Source organism: Lissotriton vulgaris, chromosome 1_2, assembly GCF_964263255.1.
Source record: "Lissotriton vulgaris chromosome 1_2, aLisVul1.2, whole genome shotgun sequence".
NCBI classification, from domain to species: domain Eukaryota; kingdom Metazoa; phylum Chordata; class Amphibia; order Caudata; family Salamandridae; genus Lissotriton; species Lissotriton vulgaris.
The window spans coordinates 317650441-317673044 of record NC_141686.1 but is presented as its reverse complement, the minus strand read 5'-3'; the positions used below and the strand labels follow the sequence as shown (position 1 = coordinate 317673044).

General features: G+C 51.1%; 1 protein-coding gene across 8 annotated transcripts in view; it reads left to right on the top strand.

Annotated features, from left to right (window-relative positions):
* The window catches only part of SLC43A3 (solute carrier family 43 member 3), a 468756-nt gene that overhangs the window by 215304 nt on the left and 230848 nt on the right, over nucleotides 1–22604 (top strand). The window contains exon 1 of one of the 8 annotated variants that reach the window (XM_086953356.1): nucleotides 20784–20915. The exons of 6 other annotated variants lie outside the window; for them this stretch is intronic. The gene's annotated coding sequence lies outside the window, so the exon portion shown is untranslated. Of the gene's footprint in view, nucleotides 1–20783; nucleotides 20916–22604 lie in introns of those variants that run through there. One more of the 8 variants, XM_086953362.1, reaches the window with a different exon arrangement.

The following is a 22604-nucleotide window of genomic DNA, read 5'->3' as shown; positions in this document are numbered from 1 at the left end:
GGTGTTCGAGGCCGAGCAGGCGCTTCCTCGCTGTGTGGCGTGCTCGCCCACGTGATCGGCGGGAAGGTGTGGCTCGCTCCGGCTGCGAGGAGTTATCTTTAGCGGGCTGCCCTCTGCGCCGCTGAGTCGTGTCGCTAGACCCTAGGCCTGGTCTCTGCGGGCTGGTATCTGCGCCGCTGGGTCGGAGAGGAATTCCGGTCCCGCCTTATACAGCGGCCCAATGCGCGCTCAGACGGAACGGTCGCTTACCGCGCTGGAGCTTGGCTGGGTCGCCGAGCTCGTCTTCCTTCTCAGTTGCTTCAAATCACCGGCGTCGGGTTCTCTGAGAGCTGGGCGGGAAACCTGTGAGGCGCGCTGCTCCGCGGAGTCGTCCTTCTGCCTCGGCAGTCCCTCGTCGTCCCTTGCCGCAGTCGGTCCTCTTCAAACGATGTCGTTGTCGCGCCGCTTCCCCAGCTCCTTCGAAGACGTTGTGCTTCTGCTGGGGAGCGGCGGTGCTTAAATCCTCTTGAGCCCCCTATAGGGTCTCAGGTGAACCCCCTTTGATTGGGGGGTTCAAAGGTAGCAAGGTTGACCATTGGTCGCCCCCCCGTGGGCGCCCAGGTCACGAGGTCACTTCCTGTCGGGGTGGCTGGTGCGCACCCCGTTTCCGCTGGCTCTGGCCGCTTCGGGGCGCCCAGACCCAGTTCCCATCCCCCTGTTGGCACCGCGTGGGTTATGGCGCCGGCCCTCGAGCCTCCCCCACCCTGCGGGCGGGTGCGGCGGCCTCTGCAAGAAGGCTCATGCTACGAATGTAAACAGAGACGTTCGGCCTCTGCAAGCCAATGACTGGTATTTTTCTCTTTGAAAGGTGGTAAACTTAACAGATATTTACCATGACTTTTCGGCCTTGTTGACTTTGTGTATTGCTCAGGAACCATTAACACCGCTCTAGAGCACATTTAAATGTGTTTCCCCTTATATTTAAAAACAAAGCCAGTATCATTTGTAACATGACTTTTCTGTCTTTGTGTAATTTAATTATTCAGGCAATGTCTCTGCAAATGCCACTGGTTTTGGTAGTTCCACGCTTCACTCGCGTGAATTGACATTCTTGTTTCTTGCACCCTTGGCTGCAGCGCACAGAGACCTTAAACTGCTGCACACCGTGGAAAACATGAGGGAACATTGACTCGGACACCAACCTCCCCGCCCTCAATAAGGCCAAGGTCACCCCTAGCGTCTCATGGTGCAGTAATAAAAGCCAAACCTACTCTGACAATCCGCGTTGGCGCGGTGGCTTTCCCGGGGAAGTTTGGGGCCTTTTTAATTCTGCTCGAAGCAAGGCATGTTGCATTCTTTTCGGCCTACTACAAAATGACGCCCTGACCCAATTGCAGCCAGAATTTGCCGCAATTAGCTAAGACAAGTGTACGTAGAGCACGGCTCTCCCCTTAAGTGTCTGTCACTACTGTGGGGGTCTGATCAGTCGACACTGGGGGCTGCGATCTGGGAAGAAATTCAAAGTAGAATACCAGAAACAAATAGCTGGTGGCAGGCTCTGATCTGGCCATGAGTGTCCTGAGGCCAAAGTACTATAAGAATCAAGACTCCCGCACGCCCTCTTGAGAATATCTCTAAACAAGCACATGAGCTCTCATGGAGAAGGGACACGAGAGACTTTAGCCAAAGAATCCATGCGTGGACAGTCAGAGGGGCATATTACCAAGAACACTCGATAAATATCGCAAATCGTGCTTAGCGCGGTTTTTCATTATTGCCTCTATCGCTGAATTACAATCCGAGGTATTAGCAACGCTTTGCTAACAGGCGATGTACAATCCAGCGATAGACTGCGATAATCATCATTAGCGTGTGAAATCCATGGATGATTTCACAGCGCTAATAAAAAGCTTGTTAATAGGTGAGCGTGGAATTAACGCGACAATCCACATCACTTACAAAACATGCTTAAGTCAAGATTTTACCAGGAATAAAAATCTGGCAATAACTGTGGGGCATCTTAGCAAGATGTGCGTTAATAAAAGCACATTGCACATTTCCATATCGCCGGCTATCGCCGGATTTAATCGCCGGATTTAATCGCCGTGATAGCGCCTAATTATCAATGCACAACACCTAGACAAAATTAAATCCGGCGATAGTCGGCAATAGGGATCATTAGCGCATGAAAACAAGCGTTTTCACGCGCTAATGTGTGCCTTGATAATATGGGGGGGGTGGAATCAGCGTTATGATCCACACCCCCATGTTAACAATGACTAACACCTGATCAGAGCAGGCGTTGGGAGACCTGCGATAAACGAGTTTATCGCAGGTCTCCTTCTCCCAACGCCTGCCTTGATAATAGGGTGTTAACACCTCCAACCACGGTTTACATGTGGTTGGACGTGGGAACGCCCACCCTGCATCCCATTAGCGTTATCTATCGCCAGGGGCGGATTGGCAAGGCAGGCATTCAGGAATGGGCCGAAGGGCCGGTGCCTCAGTGCCCTCTGTGGGCCGTTTTTTTTCTCCCCTGTTCCAGTCCACAGAGAGTGGACTAGGAAAGGGGAGAAAAAAAAACGGCCCACAGAGTGCACGGAGACAGAGACCAAGAAAATGAAAGCAGCCTCGCTGCGCGATTGTCAGCTGTGGGCTCTCCTTCACCCCTACCCTGCCAAGCAATCAAGCTGAGGCTGGGCTGGGCAGGGGTGATTGTTTGCAATAATCGGCCTCCCTGGGGGGCAGGTGTTTCTCAGGCCTTTGAGCCATTTGCACCTCGGCCCCCTGACGCCCATGCAGCCCAGAAACGGTGTTAGTCTTAACACCTCGCCCACAGCCCTTCACATTCAGGGCATAGTGGGCGAGGAAGAATGGGTCTTGCTGTGGGGGCCTGGTGATGTTTGGAATTTTTTTGTTTTATTTATTTATTTATGCGATTTTATATAGCGCGGACTTTACCCGAAGGTGTCAGAGCGCTTCACACTAGGAACAGCAATAATACATGAGGAGAAAATTATAAGTGGACAAATTACAAAAGCAAACGTTAAGTTACATGAATCAAAAGTGACAATAGTGAGCAACCAAAATACAAGAGGAGCAAACAATACATTACAGGAGGAAAAAGTGATATGTGTGCAGGTTACAAAAGCGTACAAAATACAAGTAGAGGTATAATACTGCAATTAATGGCAGACACTCCAGCACAAGAACAAACGTTACGTAGGCAATGGTGGCACTTGTGCAAGTATCTAAAGCAAACAAAAGTGAGAGGTAGCAAACAGTGTGTTACAAGAGAAAAGTGACGTGTGCAAGTTACAAAAGGGTACCATACACAGGTACAAGGGTAATACTACAGTAAATGGTAAACACTCAAACTGCCAGAACACACTGGGAAGGCACGTCCCATGCACCAGCTTCACCTCAGCCTCCCCCTGGCTACCTTGGATGACCCAGAAAGCTGTGTTTTGTGCTCCCCTGCCAGGACATTTTCCCAAGGCCTGGAGGGTTGATTAATTTACTAATTGCAGGGGCCTTACCTCTGTTCATGTGCTCCTGAGCTGAAGGTCTGGGGAGGGCTGAGTAGGTTAGTAATGGCAGGGGCTTTGCTGCTTTTCAGGTGCTCCTGTGCTGGAGGGCTGGAATAATTTTGTGACAAAAAGGGGCCTTGCTATTTTTTTTAGTTGCTCAGCATGTAGGCCATTGTCACCTTGGCCCTGTGTCCTGTGCAAGAACAGTATCCTCCCACTTTCATTCCTTGTCTGTGCAAATGGTGTTTCATGAAAGGACACGCCCCTTGAATGTGGGCCACGCCCCTTAAATATGGGCCACGCCTCTTGAATGTGGGCCACTTTTTTTCGTCAGTGCCCGGGCCGAATTGTGATCCCAATCCGACCCTGTCTATCGCTCCCAGCGCGGGCGATAGAGGATGTCAAGAATACGTCTCTAACTCAGGTTAGAGACGTATTGGGAATAGTGCGATAAAAAAAATGTGTTAGCGACTTTAAAAAGTCGCTAACGCATTTATCGTGGGCTTGGTAATATGCCCCTGTGTTACCTCTGCTTTTTTTATCGCTCCGTTGTTCCGGGGCCGTGTTGTAAATACTGCAATGTCGTGTTTGCAACTTTTTTCATGTTTTTTGTAGGAACGCCTATTTTGCATCTCATTAGCGATAGAAGCGTTACAGAAACGGCAGCTGACATGCGCTAATGCATGTTAGCGACGCCTTGATGATTGTGCGAGAAGAAAATCGACGATTTTCCGACGATAAGTGCCGGAAATGTGGTGTTAGCACTGTTGATAATATGCCCCATTGACTCTTATAAACAACTCTGCCTGCAATCTACTTATCGTCTCTACTGAGATTCTTTTCTAAAGTCGAACTGCTTCACCTGTGTTCCAGCCTCTTTCAAACTATCGATTGGCTCCCATTGTGGTCAAGGAAGCCTGTGTGTTCTAAAATCAGACTCTGCGTCGACACACGGAGCCCGGCTCATGTCGAGTCCTTGTCCCGAGCTGTTGACTGAACATAAGACTCTCTTGTGCAATGTTTTGAATCGGAACAGCATCAGAGGGTGCCGCCACGCCTCACTGCTCTGAATGACCCCGAGTATCTGTGGCCTTCATGACATGGATGATAAAAGCTGATCGGCTGTTATCAAACACAGGTTTGGACGCAGCAGAGATCAATAAATACGATTAATAGTTCCACACTAATGTCCTTCAGTGTTTGCAATGTCCCCCGTTGCACTCTTTCCGCGCTTTGCACAGTGACAATAGCACTTTATGCTCAATTAAAGGGAAGTGTCATTTCAGGACATGACGCGGCACAGCGTCTGAATATCCTGATTGGTCGATTCTTATCAATCTCTCCGCACTTTGAGCGACCTTTGCCCCAACGGGAGTGGACGGCTCGCTGTCAGATGCAATGTTCACTGTGTATAGATTATTTTGAGGGGCGAGCAGTGTGTTTCTTGGCCGGATGTCTCTCCTTCCTGTTTAGCAAAGTGTATGAAAGATGATTGGCCGTAATGTGGATGAGAGAATACGGGGTGACACCGGGGCTGCGCGAACGAGCCTCACCCTCCCTTGTTTATCTCGTGTGACCCTTGAACTTTTAACACGCCTGGCGCCCTCCCGTTTACTTTACTTATCCGGATTCCTGGCAGGTTATTGTTAGATAAAGTGTTAATTGCAGTTGTTACAGATTGAGCGCCGCTGAGTAAATGTTTTTTTAATTCATTTTTCTTGCATCTTCAGCAGATTTGATCTTGTCGCATCTGCACTTTATACCCTGCACTAAGAAGGGGGCTGTAAAATGAAAGAGTTAACAATGTAGAACAAGAGGAGACGGGGCTTTACCGCTGTCTAGAACGAAGTCCCCCTTCCCTGGTTCCCTTCATGCTGCCCTTACACTCACAGCTCACTGTGCTGTCCCATGTGTGCCTGTTTCCCTTCGTGCTGCCCTTGCACTCACAGCTCACCCTGTGCTGTCCCCTTTGTGCCTGTTTCCCTTCATGCTGCCCTTGCACTCACAGCTCACACTGTGCTGTCCCATGTGTGCCTGTTTCCCTTCACGCTGCCCTTGCACTCACAGCTCACACTGTGCTGTCCCATGTGTGCCTGTTTCCCTTCACGCTGCCCTTGCACTCACAGCTCACACTGTGCTGTCCCATTGGTCCCTGTTTACCTTCATGCTGCCCTTGCACTCACAGCTCACACTGTGCTGTCCCATGTGTGCCCGTTTCCCTTCACGCTGCCCTTGCACTCACAGCTCACACTGTGCTGTCCCCTTTGTGCCTGTTTCCCTTCACGCTGCCCTTGCACTCACAGCTCACACTGTGCTGTCCCCTTTGTGCCTGTTTCCCTTCATGCTGCCCTTGCACTCACAGCTCACACTGTGCTGTCACATGTGTGCCTGTTTCCCTTCACGCTGCCCTTGCACTCACAGCTCACACTGTGCTGTCCCCTTTGTGCCTGTTTCCCTTCACGCTGCTCTTGCACTCACAGCTCACACTGTGCTGTCCCATTGGTCCCTGTTTACCTTCATGCTGCCCTTGCACTCACAGCTCACACTGTGCTGTCCCATGTGTGCCCGTTTCCCTTCACGCTGCCCTTGCACTCACAGCTCACACTGTGCTGTCCCCTTTGTGCCTGTTTCCCTTCACGCTGCCCTTGCACTCACAGCTCACACTGTGCTGTCCCCTTTGTGCCTGTTTACCTTCATGCTGCCCTTGCACTCACAGCTCACACTGTGCTGTCACATGTGTGCCTGTTTCCCTTCATGCTGCCCTTGCACTCACAGCTCGCACTGTGCTGTCCCCTTTGTGCCTGTTTCCCTTCATGCTGCCCTTGCACTCACAGCTCACACTGTGCTGTCCCATGTGTCCCTGTTTCCCTTCATGCTGCCCTTGCACTCACAGCTCACACTGTGCTGTCCCATGTGTGCCTGTTTCCCTTCACGCTGCCCTTGCACTCACAGCTCACCCTGTGCTGTCCCCTTTGTGCCTGTTTCCCTTCATGCTGCCCTTGCACTCACAGCTCACCCTGTGCTGTCCCATTTGTGCCTGTTTCCCTTCATGCTGCCCTTGCACTCACAGCTCGCACTGTGCTGTCACATTTGTGCCTGTTTCCCTTCACGCTGCCCTTGCACTCACAGCTCACACTGTGCTGTCCCCTTTGTGCCTGTTTCCCTTCACGCTGCTCTTGCACTCACAGCTCACACTGTGCTGTCCCATGTGTCCCTGTTTCCCTTCATGCTGCCCTTGCACTCACAGCTCACACTGTGCTGTCCCATGTGTGCCTGTTTCCCTTCACGCTGCTCTTGCACTCACAGCTCACACTGTGCTGTCCCATGTGTGCCTGTTTCCCTTCACGCTGCCCTTGCACTCACAGCTCGCACTGTGCTGTCCCATTTTTGCCTGTTTCCCTTCACGCTGCCCTTAACTCACAGCTCACCCTGTGCTGTCCCCTTTGTGCCTGTTTCCCTTCATGCTGCCCTTGCACTCACAGCTCACACTGTGCTGTCCCATTGGTCCCTGTTTCCCTTCATGCTGCCCTTGCACTCATAGCTCACACTGTGCTGTCACATGTGTGCCTGTTTCCCTTCATGCTGCCCTTGCACTCACAGCTCACACTGTGCTGTCCCATTGGTCCCTGTTTCCCTTCATGCTGCCCTTGCACTCACAGCTCACACTGTGCTGTCCCATGTGTGCCTGTTTCCCTTCATGCTGCCCTTGCACTCATAGCTCACACTGTGCTGTCACATGTGTGCCTGTTTCCCTTCATGCTGCCCTTGCACTCACAGCTCACACTGTGCTGTCCCATTGGTCCCTGTTTCCCTTCATGCTGCCCTTGCACTCACAGCTCACACTGTGCTGTCCCCTTTGTGCCTGTTTCCCTTCATGCTGCCCTTGCACTCACAGCTCACACTGTGCTGTCCCATCTGTGCCTGTTTCCCTTCACGCTGCCCTTGCACTCACAGCTCACACTGTGCTGTCCCATTGGTCCCTGTTTCCCTTCATGCTGCCCTTGCACTCACAGCTCGCACTGTGCTGTCCCCTTTGTGCCTGTTTCCCTTCATGCTGCCCTTGCACTCACAGCTCACACTGTGCTGTCTCCTTTGTGCCTGTTTCCCTTCATGCTGCCCTTGCACTCACAGCTCACACTGTGCTGTCCCCTTTGTGCCTGTTTCCCTTCGTGCTGCCCTTGCACTCACAGCTCACACTGTGCTGTCCCCTTTGTGCCTGTTTCCCTTCATGCTGCCCTTGCACTCACAGCTCACACTGTGCTGTCCCCTTTGTGCCTGTTTCCCTTCGTGTTGCCCTTGCACTCACAGCTCACACTGTGCTGTCACATTTGTTTCTGTTTCCCTTCATGCTGCCCTTGCACTCACAGCTCGCACTGTGCTGTCACATGTGTGCCTGTTTCCCTTCATGCTGCCCTTGCACTCACAGCTCACACTGTGCTGTCCCCTTTGTGCCTGTTTCCCTTCGTGCTGCCCTTGCACTCAGCTCACACTGTGCTGTCCCGTGTGTCCCTGTTTCCCTTCCTGCTGCCCTTGCACTCACAGCTCACACTGTGCTGTCCCCTTTGTGCCTGTTTCCCTTCATGCTGCCCTTGCACTCACAGCTCACACTGTGCTGTCCCCTTTGTGCCTGTTTCCCTTCGTGCTGCCCTTGCACTCACAGCTCACACTGTGCTGTCCCCTTTGTGCCTGTTTCCCTTCATGCTGCCCTTGCACTCACAGCTCACACTGTGCTGTCCCCTTTGTGCCTGTTTCCCTTCGTGTTGCCCTTGCACTCACAGCTCACACTGTGCTGTCACATTTGTTTCTGTTTCCCTTCATGCTGCCCTTGCACTCACAGCTCGCACTGTGCTGTCACATGTGTGCCTGTTTCCCTTCATGCTGCCCTTGCACTCACAGCTCACACTGTGCTGTCCCCTTTGTGCCTGTTTCCCTTCATGCTGCCCTTGCACTCACAGCTCACCCTGTGCTGTCCCCTTTGTGCCTGTTTCCCTTCATGCTGCCCTTGCACTCACAGCTCACACTGTGCTGTCTCCTTTGTGCCTGTTTCCCTTCATGCTGCCCTTGCACTCACAGCTCGCACTGTGCTGTCACATGTTTGCCTGTTTCCCTTCATGCTGCCCTCGCACTCACAGCTCACACTGTGCTGTCCCCTTTGTGCCTGTTTCCCTTCATGCTGCCCTTGCACTCACAGCTCACCCTGTGCTGTCCCCTTTGTGCCTGTTTCCCTTCATGCTGCCCTTGCACTCACAGCTCACCCTGTGCTGTCCCCTTTGTGCCTGTTTCCCTTCACGCTGCCCTTGCACTCACAGCTCACACTGTGCTGTCACCTTTGTGCCTGTTTCCCTTCATGCTGCCCTTGCACTCACAGCTCACCCTGTGCTGTCCCCTTTGTGCCTGTTTCCCTTCACGCTGCCCATGCACTCACAGCTCACACTGTGCTGTCCCATGTGTGCCTGTTTCCCTTCATGCTGCCCTTGTTCTCACAGCTCACACTGTGCTGTCCCATTTGTGCCTGTTTCCCTTTCATGCTGCCCTTGCACTCACAGCTCACACTGTGCTGTCACATGTGTGCCTGTTTCCCTTCATGCTGCCCTTGCACTCACAGCTCACACTGTGCTGTCCCATTTGTGCCTGTTTCCCTCCACGCTGCCCTTGTTCTCACAGCTCACACTGTGCTGTCACATGTGTGCCTGTTTCCCTTCATGCTGCCCTTGCACTCACAGCTCGCACTGTGCTGTCACATGTGTGCCTGTTTGCCTTCATGCTGCCCTTGCACTCACAGCTCACACTGTGCTGTCCCATGTGTGCCTGTTTCCCTTCATGCTGCCCTTGCACTCACAGCTCACACTGTGCTGTCACATGTGTGCCTGTTTCCCTTCATGCTGCCCTTGCACTCACAGCTCACACTGTGCTGTCCCATTTGTGCCTGTTTCCCTTCACGCTGCCCTTGTTCTCACAGCTCACACTGTGCTGTCACATGTGTGCCTGTTTCCCTTCATGCTGCCCTTGTTCTCACAGCTCACACTGTGCTGTCCCATTTGTGCCTGTTTCCCTTCATGCTGCCCTTGCACTCACAGCTCGCACTGTGCTGTCACATGTGTGCCTGTTTCCCTTCATGCTGCCCTTGCACTCACAGCTCACTCTGTGCTGTCACATGTGTGCCTGTTTCCCTTCATGCTGCCCTTGTTCTCACAGCTCACACTGTGCTGTCCCATTTGTGCCTGTTTCCCTTCATGCTGCCCTTGCACTCACAGCTCACTCTGTGCTGTCACATGTGTGCCTGTTTCCCTTCATGCTGCCCTTGCACTCACAGCTCACCCTGTGCTGTCCCCTTTGTGCCTGTTTCCCTTCATGCTGCCCTTGCACTCACAGCTCACACTGTGCTGTCCCATTGGTCCCCGTTTCCCTTCATGCTGCCCTTGCACTCATAGCTCACACTGTGCTGTCACATGTGTGCCTGTTTCCCTTCATGCTGCCCTTGCACTCACAGCTCACACTGTGCTGTCCCATTTGTGCCTGTTTCCCTCCACGCTGCCCTTGTTCTCACAGCTCACACTGTGCTGTCACATGTGTGCCTGTTTCCCTTCATGCTGCCCTTGCACTCACCGCTCGCACTGTGCTGTCCCATGTGTTCCTGTTTCCCTTCATGCTGCCCTTGCACTCACAGCTCACACTGTGCTGTCACATTTGTGCCTGTTTCCCTCCACGCTGCCCTTGTTCTCACAGCTCACACTGTGCTGTCCCATGTGTGCCTGTTTCCCTTCATGCTGCCCTTGCACTCACAGCTCACACTGTGCTGTCCCATTGGTCCCTGTTTCCCTTCATGCTGCCCTTGCACTCACAGCTCACGCTGTGCTGTCCCCTTTGTGCCTGTTTCCCTTCATGCTGCCCTTGCACTCACAGCTCACACTGTGCTGTCCCATGTGTGCCTGTTTCCCTTCATGCTGCCCTTGCACTCACAGCTCACACTGTGCTGTCCCATTGGTCCCTGTTTCCCTTCATGCTGCCCTTGCACTCACAGCTCACGCTGTGCTGTCCCCTTTGTGCCTGTTTCCCTTCATGCTGCCCTTGCACTCACAGCTCACACTGTGCTGTCACATTTGTGCCTGTTTCCCTCCACGCTGCCCTTGCACTCAAAGCTCACACTGTGCTGTCCCCTTTGTGCCTGTTTCCCTTCGTGCTGCCTTTGCACTCACAGCTCACACTGTGCTGTCCCCTTTGTGCCTGTTTCCCTTCATGCTGCCCTTGCACTCACAGCTCACGCTGTGCTGTCCCCTTTGTGCCCGTTTCCCTTCATGCTGCCCTTGCACTCACAGCTCACGCTGTGCTGTCCCCTTTGTGCCTGTTTCCCTTTACGCTGCCCTTGCACTCTAAGCTCACGCTGTGCTGTCCCCTTTGTGCCTGTTTCCCTTCATGCTGCCCTTGCACTCACAGCTCACACTGTGCTGTCCCATGTGTGCCTGTTTCCCTCCACGCTGCCCTTGCACTCACAGCTCACACTGTGCTGTCCCCTTTGTGCCTGTTTCCCTTCGTGCTGCCCTTGCACTCACAGCTCACGCTGTGCTGTCCCCTTTGTGCCTGTTTCCCTTCATGCTGCCCTTGCACTCACAGCTCACGCTGTGCTGTCCCCTTTGTGCCTGTTTCCCTTTACGCTGCCCTTGCACTCTAAGCTCACGCTGTGCTGTCCCCTTTGTGCCTGTTTCCCTTCATGCTGCCCTTGCACTCACAGCTCACACTGTGCTGTCCCATGTGTGCCTGTTTCCCTCCACGCTGCCCTTGCACTCACAGCTCACACTGTGCTGTCCCCTTTGTGCCTGTTTCCCTTCGTGCTGCCCTTGCACTCAGCTCACACTGTGCTGTCCCGTGTGTCCCTGTTTCCCTTCCTGCTGCCCTTGCACTCACAGCTCACACTGTGCTGTCCCATGTGTGCCTGTTTCCCTCCACGCCGCCCTTGCACTCACAGCTCACACTGTGCTGTCCCCTTTGTGCCTGTTTCCCTTCGTGCTGCCCTTGCACTCAGCTCACACTGTGCTGTCCCGTGTGTCCCTGTTTCCCTTCCTGCTGCCCTTGCACTCACAGCTCACACTGTGCTGTCCCATGTGTGCCTGTTTCCCTCCACGCTGCCCTTGCACTCACAGCTCACACTGTGCTGTCACATTTGTGCCTGTTTCCCTTCGTGCTGCCCTTGCACTCACAGCTCACACTGTGCTGTCCCGTGTGTGCCTGTTTCCCTTCACGCTGCCCTTGCACTCACAGCTCACACTGTGCTGTCCCATTTGCACTATTCATGAAGTATTGCAATACGGGATGGGCCGCAATCTGTGAACAAGATAATCCGGGGTGACACTGCTGCCCTGAAAAAGGTCAGTCTTTTAATTTTCTGTGAACTTTTTAAATATATTGCATTGTGATGTGTAAATCTTTGGTTTTAATAAGCTTGACTCGACTGTGTGTATGTTATATGCATGTGCTGGGTGTATGTATTTCTCACTCCGTTAACATTCTGTCGGGGAAATTGAAGTGAGACCATACGAGTGGGGACTGTAGCGTCCCAGGAGCATGCGAAGGAATGCCCCACACACAGAGCTCTGTAACAGGCGTCTTTATTCCTCAGCATACGATGGAACATTGAACACTCTTTACGTCATAACCATTAATAACCACACCTTGACACCTCCCAGCAAGTCCTCCCGGGACCGCAGGGGTCCTAGTGCACAATCTCACGACACTACATCTCCCCCTATGAGTTAAATAAACAGTACAAACAACAACTCTATTAAATTTCCTCAATAAGTCAAGACGCTCGCGCTGGTCGGCCAGATCGAGAGTTTTGAGTCGGTTGAGATACACGCTCGTTGTGCATGGATGGCACAGGTCCTGGAGCTTCATCTGGACGGTCAGGTGGGGTCGAGTCATTCTTCATTGCAGGAGCTGACCAACATGAAGAATGTCCTTAAAAGGGTGAGCATTCCCCTGTGATGGACTTTCCGGGACGATGTGTTGTCATCATTTGGCCTTTACACATCACAACCCTCAGAGGATCGACAGTGAATGGAGTGCCTGTTTTCTGCTTTAATTTCTGCTTGAAAATTACAAAAAACAATTTGATGGACAGAATGTAGATCAATGTCTTACATTCACCCCAGTACAAGGATCTGGGCCTAAATCCATCGTTTTTTACACTCCACACCACCCTGGGTCAGATAATGGCTTTATGCAAATCAGCTCTGACCCTGTGCCCCATGGGAACAGTCCAGTCCGAACTACAACAGCCATATCTTTCCCAGACCGGAGTCAAGCATCCGAGGACCGGACCGGTTTCGAGGTAACACCTCTCATCAGCCCGGCTAGCTTGACTCCAGTGGTGTGGAGGCTCTGGGACCCACGTCTGAGCTACCCCAGTACACTCAGGGAGAAAATTACAAAAAACAATTTGATGGACAGAATGTAGATCAATGTCTTACATTCACCCCAGTACAAGGATCTGGGCCTAAATCCATCGTTTTTTGCACTCCACACCACCCTGGGTCAGATAATGGCTTTATGCAAATCAGCATGGGAACAGTCCAGTCCGAACTACAACAGCCATATCTTTCCCAGACCGGAATCAAGCATCCGAGGACCGGACCGGTTTCGAGTCAAGCTAGCCGGGCTGATGAGAGGTGTTACCTCGAAACCGGTCCGGTCCTCGGATGCTTGATTCCGTTCTGGGAAGGACATGGCTTTTGTAGTTCGGACTGGACTGTTCCCATGGGGCACAGGGTCAGAGCTGATTTGCATATCGCCATTGTCTAACCCGGGGTGGTGAGGAGTGCAAAAAAACGATGGATTTGGGCCCAGATCTTTGGACTGGGTTGAGTGTGTGACATTGATCCACATTCGGTCCATCACCTGTTGTGTTTGCATATTCCGCCCTAAGTGCGCTGGGGATGCCCAGACGTGGGTCCCAGGCACTCCACACCACTGGAGTCAAGCTAGCCGGGCTGATGAGAGGTGTTACCTCGAAACCGGTCCGGTCCTCGGATGCTTGATTCCGTTCTGGGAAGGACATGGCTTTTGTAGTTCGGACTGGACTGTTCCCATGGGGCACAGGGTCAGAGCTGATTTGCATATCGCCATTGTCTAACCCAGGGTGGTGTGGAGTGCAAAAAAACGATGGATTTGGGCCCAGATCTTTGGACTGGGTTGAGTGTGTGACATTGATCCACATTCGGTCCATCACCTGTTGTGTTTGTTAATTTCTGCTTGGCCAGGACCCAGTCACCTTCATCGAAGAATGGTTTCTGAGCTCGGCGTTGACTCAAGGATCGGTCTACTGTCCACTGTGGTCGTTTGGTACCGATGGTTCTCTCACATAGCAAGGTGGTAAGACTCTCGCCAGTTGTGGATAGAGGGGCTGAACGATAGGCACGAAGGGCTTGGCACAGGGCCTAGTTTAAATCAATCCCCTCCATTGACCCTCATTGAAGTACCCTTTTGAGGGTACACATGAATCATTCCACAACACCATTGGCTTGGGGCCGATGGGGTGTACTCTTTTGATGCTCGACATTGATTCAAACAAGAAACTCCTTCAATTCTTTGCTAGTGAATGGGCAGACCATTGTCAGATTAAAGGTTGGCGGGGATACCCCACGCTGGAAAGATGTTATCCAGCTGCTAGATGACTTTGTCATGGGTTGTTGATGATATCGAAACTCGTAAAGGAAAACGTGATTATTCCTCGAGGACTACCATGAGTTGCTGTCTGTTTCCTGAGGGCCCAAAGAAACTCTTTCCCTAGCATGTGCAGGGGGGTCAGAAATTGTCAATGGATGCTGCGTCATTTTGGGAACCAGGCAGTTGCAAAGATGCCACTCCTTTAGTTCCCTCCCAACTCGCTCATATAAGCCCGGGAACCATGCTAAGTCTGTTAGGGCTCGTTCGGTGGCTACAATACCACAATGTCCCTCATGGGCTTCTTAAATGACCTGTTGTCTCAGGCTCTCAGGTATGACAATTATCGAGCCTCTCAATACAACGCCTATCTTGGAAATGGAAAGGTCATCCTGGACCTTTACAACATTTTAAAATTCAAAATGATCAGCAAAAGGTTGAGCATTCTTCCTCCACGATTGAGTTGAAATCAAGTCTTTGAGGAGGCTCATGTTCTTATTGACATTAGTAGCAGCAATAATCTGTTCAATATATAGGACTGGTGTGCTGGGCCTCACAATGAAGTGAATGTATTCCTCAGCCGGCTTGGATGTGGAACTGTCGTGATGTAGTGGTACTCGTGAAAAGAAATCAGCAGAGTTCTGGTCTTTACTAGCTTGTGTACAGTTGCGTAGTCTTACTCTTGCAGCCGCAATGCTCAACTCTCAATGTGAGGGGGCATCTTGGCTTTAGGGTTTGCAAACTTAGCGAGCATTGCTTTGTGCTTTGTAACAATAGTGAAAGGTTTTCCTAATAGAAACACATGAAAATGCTTGCAGGCCCCCACTACAGCCAGACTCTCCTTCTCCAGCTGAGAATAGGCAGGTTCTGTATCCGACATGTTTCGGCTGGCGTAGGCCACAATGTGTCCCTGACCTTCAGGTGGCCATTATGGTGATCAAGGATAAGCACGAGAGTGACAGTGAAATCAACCAATGGTAAGCAATGGATTGGCTTTAAGCCCAGTTTAAGCACACAATACGTCTCGTAATAGACAGCACAGGCCTAAAACTCACTACCATGTTGTCTCTCTTTAAGCACTTTCGCAACACTCTACATGGTCTTGATGGAAGCGCACCTGACACATTGTACCCGCCCCCAAGGTTAAAGAATAAATGCAAAAAGTCTGCATTGTGTTAGCTGTGAGTCCTTTCCTTTCAGATTTATATATAGAGCGAACCCGACCTGAAGGTAGTTAAGTGCTTTACATAAGCATCAGTTACATTACACAAGTTCACATTTAGCTTTTAAGCAGGGAGATTAGTTGATTTGTGCAGAATCACTGGATGTTGAGCCGAGGTGGAGATTCGACCGTGGGTCCCCAGTTGCAAAGTCAGCCGCTCCGATAAAATAAAATGAATAGCAAGATAAAACATACATACATCAAGTTTAACTTATAATTGAGAAGATTGCAAAGGGGCAAGTTAAAATGTAACATCAATAACCAGAATTAATTATGTACAACAGTAGATTACAACAATGACAGCCATGGCTCGTGATAAATCGGTCCCCAATCCCGCAGATTTCAGAAGCACTTGCAGGGGGAACCCAGAGCACAATATATTATACAATATATAGGAAGAATAAAAACATGACCGATGCTTCAATCCATGTTCTATTAAACTGCATTTTAAAAAGTAAATAAATTAGAAAGATAATGCTAAAACTTACATACTAAAAAGATAAGGGCATGATTAGTATCATCTCGTTCACTACATTGTTGCGTAGCAGCAAAGAGAATAATACACTAATACAAACAGGAACATCATCTATTGCCCAGCTCTAGTCCCTTCAGAATTCCTCTGCGGGTACACCACAATGCAATAAGGAATTTTGAGGTTTTGACTACAAAAAGTGGTGAGGTTTTATATTTAAGTAGCCTAAAAACCTCCTGGAAATGTCTTAGCCCTAGGTTTCTACACAGCTGGTAAACCCACTTCGGTCTAGACCTATGGTAAGCGGGACAGAAAAGTATTACATGCAGTTCTGTCTCCCCCGCTACAGCACAACCAGGGCAAAGAGATTGAGCGGTACCTTTCCATTTATTTGTAAATGCGCCTAATGGGAGGGTTCCAAATCTAAATTGAATAAATAGTTTTTTTTCCAAAAAAAGGTTGGATATTGTCCACGGTCTTTTCCAACTTGTACTGGCGCTTGACATCGAGAAACCTTGATGTCAAGGAGCATGAGTTTGTACTCCTAACTAAGTGGGCAAGTTTGAATTCCTTCATTGCTGTGACTATGGCTTTTTCGGGGTACAAGGACAGAAGCTCTCTGGGTTCAGCCATAAATTAGCATAAACCAGAGAAAAGCACAGACTCCTGACATAGGATAGCCAAGGTACATTTTTAGCCCCCAATTTGCACATTACCTCCCTCAGTTCCTCCCTATAGTTAATGAGCTCTGGCATACTCCATATACGGCGCCAGAAGAGGAGAGGGCGAGAGGCAGTGGCATCAGAAATGGGGCTGATGCCAAGGTCCGTCGTAAGCGGAGTTAGGGGCGTGCTCTCCGGCAGCCCTAGCAACTGTCTGAGGAAGGTATTCTCCGTTACCCGTAGTGAGTGAGGTGAGCAGAGTCCCCAGTGTTCAGCACCATAGAGAGGTGCTCCTCTTGCTGGTATTTTGTAAATTTCAGCCGGTGGATCTATAACTTTTTCGGAGCACTTTTTAAGCACTTTAAGGATGCCTCCCAAAGACTGGGTTAACCTTCGTTATCTGGGATCTCCAATCCATTTATCGTTCAGTGAGATACCTAGATAATCGAAGGTAGAGACTCTCTAACGGTCTTCCATCCATTTGGGGGGGGTGGGCAATTAATTGTTTTTGCGTGGAAGGCCATATATTTGGTTTTCTTGATGTTAATCTCCAAATTCCTTTTCCTGCAAAATGATCTAAACTCATCCAAGACACGCTGCATCCCCATAGGTGATTTAGAGAGGAGCAGCATGTCATCAGCAAACATTAGGGCTGGTATTTTCCTGTTTGCCAACCTTGGAGAGTCTATATCCCCGTTCAGGAAAAGAGAAAAAAGAGTTGGAGCCAACACGCATCCCTGCCTGACCTCTTGCTCCACCGGGAAAGGTGCTGACAGTTCACCCTTTTTCCCAAATCTGACCCTAGCAAAGGTGCCTTCGTGTAATCGTTTTAAGATTTGGCAGAGATAAACCGGCGCCCCCATGTCAAGTAACAGACCCCATAACTGCTCTCGATTGACCAAGTCAAATGCGGACTTAAGGTCCCCAAAAGTCAGAAAAAGACCACCCCCTCCCAAGATTACAGTCTTCCAATCAATAAGTGGGAGTCTGAATATTTGGTCTAAAGTCGATGTTCTGGACCTGAATCCTGCTTGTAGGGGGGTAAGAATGTCTGACTCATCGATCCATGATTGCAAACGTCCAAGAAGGACATGGGTGAAGATCTTTTGGGTGACATCAATGAGGCTAATAGGCCGGTAAGTTGCCGGGTCCAAAGGGGAACCTTTTTTAAAAATTGGAATGATCTCGGCACCAAGCCAGGTTGGAGGGAGCTCCATGCCTTGAAATATCGAATTAAATAAGGACTGAAGGTAGGGAGCCCCTACTCCCCGTTCAGATCTGAACAGGTCACCAGGGATCCTGTCCAGACCAGGTGCTTTATTAGGGAGTAGCTTGCCCAGTGCCAGGTTTACTTCCAAAAATTTGCAAGGGGGTGGTGCCATATTCAGGGGAATATGAAATACATCCACTAGGCCCTGAGATTCAATTGTGTTCACGGGCCTAGAATATAATATTTTAAAATGTGATCTCCAGGATTCTTCTGCCAAATTTGGAGCAATGGCCAAATGACCTTCTGTCTGGCCTGACTCCACAAGGTTCCAGAAGGAGCGCATATCTCTGCTATCTAAGCTTTCCTAATCGCTTCCCATTTTTCATTTTCCCAGGCTAGTTTCGCCTCAGCCAAGATGGATTTAAAGCGAGACCGAGCTAGTCTAGTGCCTGGGACAGCCTTGTTCTCGACTCTAAGTAGAAGTACTAACTTGGCTTCTCTACAAGCCTCGTTGAACCATGGATGTTTCGGTTTTGGATCAGGTGTACTATTATTATCATGTATGTAAAAGAAGGCTGCCAATTTAGAAAAATCTTCTTTCTGTCCCCAGATTTTCTAGAGCTAAGTGGGGAGGCAGAGCCTTTTCCACCTTGGTCCCCAAGTTATGGAATTCCCTCCCTCGAGAACTGATCAGTCAACCTTCACTGTTGATCTTCCGCAGACATCTTAAAACTTGACTTTTCACCAAGGCGTATCAGTAATTCCTGTTTTCGATGTCCTGAGACTATGTGTCTGTCCGTTGTCTGCGCCTTGGTGCCCTTGGGCTAAGTCACGCAATACAAATGCCCATTCATTCATTCAGTCATCGTGATTATTATTCATCGGTATCCGAGATTCTTGTCTTGATGGTTTCCAGTAACATGAAAAGCAAACTCAAGAAAAGGGATAATCTCGGAGCACAGAGCAGCCATTTTCTCATCGGAAACAGCCAGCGTTCCCCAGCGGACTCTTCGACCTCCTTCGGTTGTAGTTGGAATTGGAGGAGGTTAGGTGGAGGACTCCTGGGCATTCCCAAGCTGGGGGATACACAAAGCCAGGGCTAATGGGTTATGGGTCATGGAGTGGTGTGGCTCACTGGTTAGAGGCGGCAGACCTGAGAGCAGAGAACGGCCCGGGGGACCAGGGTTCGATTCCCGACGCCGCAGGGTCTTGGACCAGGATCAGCGGACTCGATAATTCTCGCATCGGTGCCTACTCCAACCAGAGATCACACTCGGCAACTCTGGGCATTAAGCTTGCCTCATCTCCACAACGGCCCCTCACAAACGCCGGGGATGCCTGGTTTCACCTTGGAGACTCCCAGGAGGGACTATCTCACAGGGAAAGCCAGGACGGGTTCCCCAGCGGTCTATAGCGCTACGAGGCCTGCGGTGCGGGTAGAAGTGCGCTTTACAAGACACACACAATTACAATTACAATGATCACTTTCGCATCTTGGATGCACGGCAAAGTCCTGGCTTTTGGGCCAAAACTCAACATCAACCAGTATGTAGTCGATTGAAATGTTTTTGTTACAGCATTGATCGAAAGTAAAGAATCCATCCTGCAAAAAACTTCACTACCAAAAGTATGACGGGCATTCATTTTGCTTTTATAACCTTTAAAAGTGGCAGATAAGTTGGCCCGCCCGAAGAGCTCTGCAGTGAACGAAAGGCAGGCACTGATGTGAAATGGGGGAGAGAAAGAGACACCTTCCTAGGGGCGAGACTGCTCGATGTGAAACCAGGAAACAAGGGCTTAGTGCTGTTCTGACCCAACCGTGTGATCCTGGGGCTCCCAGTATTTGCCAGGGCTTTCTTTTTCTTCAGATCGCCTTCGAGGGCGCCTTCAGATGCACCAGTTGAGGGTGGGAAATGTGCAGACACCTCTTGTGCACTCGGTTTAAGGTTCTAATCTGGCTTGATGTGTTTAAAGACCATACCCTCTAATAAATGCTTTTCAATACAGTGAGACAAACTCTTGTTAGAAACTAAATGCTTCTGCAGGGGGAGCGTGGTCAGTAAGACTGGGGGGGGGGGAGGGGGGGGTGAGCTCCAGTTGTCCCCACAATCAGGCTGTCTCATGTTAATTATTATATGAGGAGGGGCACATGGGGGGGGGGGGCTTAAGGACCAATGGAAAGGGAGGGGAGTGCAGACAGTGAGAGGTGCTTAAAACTGTATTTTGCAAAACTTCCCAGAAGCCCGTGTCTGGTTTTGTCTGAGTGAGTATTTGGAAATCCTACAGATACCTGACCTCACCCGACTGAAACTCCTGCACTGCACTATTTACGAAACCATACCTCGACTTGATCACATATTTTCATGGTATCTAAATATATATTCATATCATGTTTGTTGGGCAGTGTATATGCCAGGTGCACCGGCGGCTCGGCTCGTGTTACCAGATACTTTCAGAGGGATTCCTCAGAGCCGAGCTTGGGCTCGGATCTCTGTTAATGTCCACCCTGCTCTCCTACAAAGTTCACACTAGTTTGAGGGCCCCCTAAAAAGATGGACTCAGTGCCACGCGGCAGAACATGAGTGGGGTCCTGGGGAGGGAACCCCGGGGGTGTCAGTGACTTAACTCTGTGGGGGCGTCACAGGCACGGTTACCCGAGGTTTTGGGTAGAGTGACCAGATGGTGGCCTGGCCTCCGGGCCTCCGTAGCTGCTGCAGGCAGCACCTTGCTATATAAGGCAGGTATTAAACCCCCCTCAGAGGGCTGTGCCTGTAAAAGAAGACTCTTGCCACATACATCAGTGGGAGGAGGGGGGAGTAGGTTCAGATCTCAGGTCCCCTCCAGCCCCACAGTTCGGGGTGTTGTGAACATTATACCGTGGGGGGGTGCTCAGGTCGGTTCTGGTCCCGGGGGGAGGGGCCTCTCTCGTGGGATTTGGACGTTTATGACTTTAGGGGCGCCCGGTTCGGGCCCCAAAGATGCCCCTTTTGAGGGCCGTGGCTCTGGTTTTAGGGAGGGGTGAATGGGGTTTGGACCGCCTCCTCCTCTAAACAGCGCCCCACCCACCGAGCTCGTCCCCAGACCGGTTCGGCTGTCCCAGGGTGGGTCGTGGGAGGGCGCCTGACTCTCTCCAGCTCTTGGCCCCCAGCGGTGGAGGCAGCTCCCGGGACCCCGCTGAGCAGAGGTGAGAGGGCCCCGGGGGAGGGGGGGGGGGCAGGGCTCCAGCGTCACCGGGCACCCCTGGTGCCAGGTATGGCTGCTCTGAGACGCCTCAGACGCCCCCCGCGCCACTCGGGGGGGGGGGGGGGGGGGGTTGCTTTGGGGCGCTATGCGCAGCGCCTTGTGGTGGGTCTCCTCTCGTGCGACCCCAGTCAGAGCCCTCCCAGATCGACGGTGCTACACACACTCTGGGCTGCAGTGGGTTCAGGGGTGGACTGTCCGAACCCCCCCCCCTCCCTCCACCCCCCCTCTGCGGGGGCCACCCCGTGGGGGCAGCCGCGCCGGTTCTACCGCCTCTGCCCTCCACACCTCAGGCCCTTCTGAGCAGCGCATAAATAGGAAAATTACAAGTGCAGGCGCTCACCAAAGTGGGGGGTGGAGTGTGGGCGGGGATAAGAGTTCGGGGGGGGGGGAGGGGGAGGGGATTGACCTTTCTAACATTTCCAAGGTTTGTTTGAATGCAAGAAATCCGCATGAATGTAAGAATGCCGGGTGTATCCGTCCGAGTTATTACACGGATATCCATGTATACAGCACTTACCAATGAATGTTTATTACTACCGGAAGTAACTCCTGTTTAGCACCCTTAGAATAAGGACAGACTGAGAGAACATGGTATGGTCCTAAAGATATGCGGCTCCTTGCTGAGGCCATAACCCACTAAAACACAAGACAAGGACTTTAACTCTGCAACAAGAGCAGTAACCAACTGAGCTAGCTAGATCACAAACCAGTGCCATGGGGACGGTGCACCCGGGCGCAGACACGCTGCGCAATCTTTGCTGAGTGCAGCCTCGTGCCAGAATGCACAGGTGTACAGGTATTATGTAAAGGTATCTTGCCGCCCAGAGCATGCTGGGTACACAAAGGTCTCTGTACCTGGTGATAGCTTGAACCCATCCCGCCGGGACCAAACCAGTGCGCGAGACCAGAGTGGCCGCTACGTTAGTCTAATTGTCAAATTCTTTGGGGCAGAGTTTTTAAAAATAAATGTATAAATGGATCCTGTGCTCTTTGTGATTCCGCACACTTCTTGCTCCCAAACCTTGCAGTTCGAGATGATTACATTTATTTATTGAATTATTTATTTATTTAGAAACTTTTATGTAGCGGGAACATGACCACCGAGGGTATCGGAGCGCTTTACAGTTCATACAATCAAGAAGAGTACAAGCAAACAAAACAGAACCAACAAATCGAAAGTGTCCCACTCTTGTAAAGTCCGGCATTCTCGAGACCCTGGCAGCGGGGCCAAGAATCACCGGCGGTGACCTCAATATCGAATGGAGCCGCCAGTCCGGGGCAGAGGTGTCTTCATCAGGAGCCCTTTGAAATCTGTTTTGAAGAGGACCGTGGAAGGGTTCACCCTGACTTTGCGGGGGGAGGTCCAAATCCTCGGAGCGATACCTGAGAATGCTCGATTGTAGGTTTTTCTTTTCTTGAATTTTTGTGGTTTGAGCAGTGGGGTGCTGGCGCTTCTGGGGGCTCTCGAACCACACGAGGGCTCCAGTTTCTGAGCGAGGTGGAGCGGGGTCTTGAAGTGGAGGGTTCCGATGCGCTTCTGCGTGTTCAGACTTCTGTCCAACATAATACCCAGAGAGGTTGCGGAATCAACGAGGTCTACAGTTCAGAGCCGATTCAACCATTGTTGTAT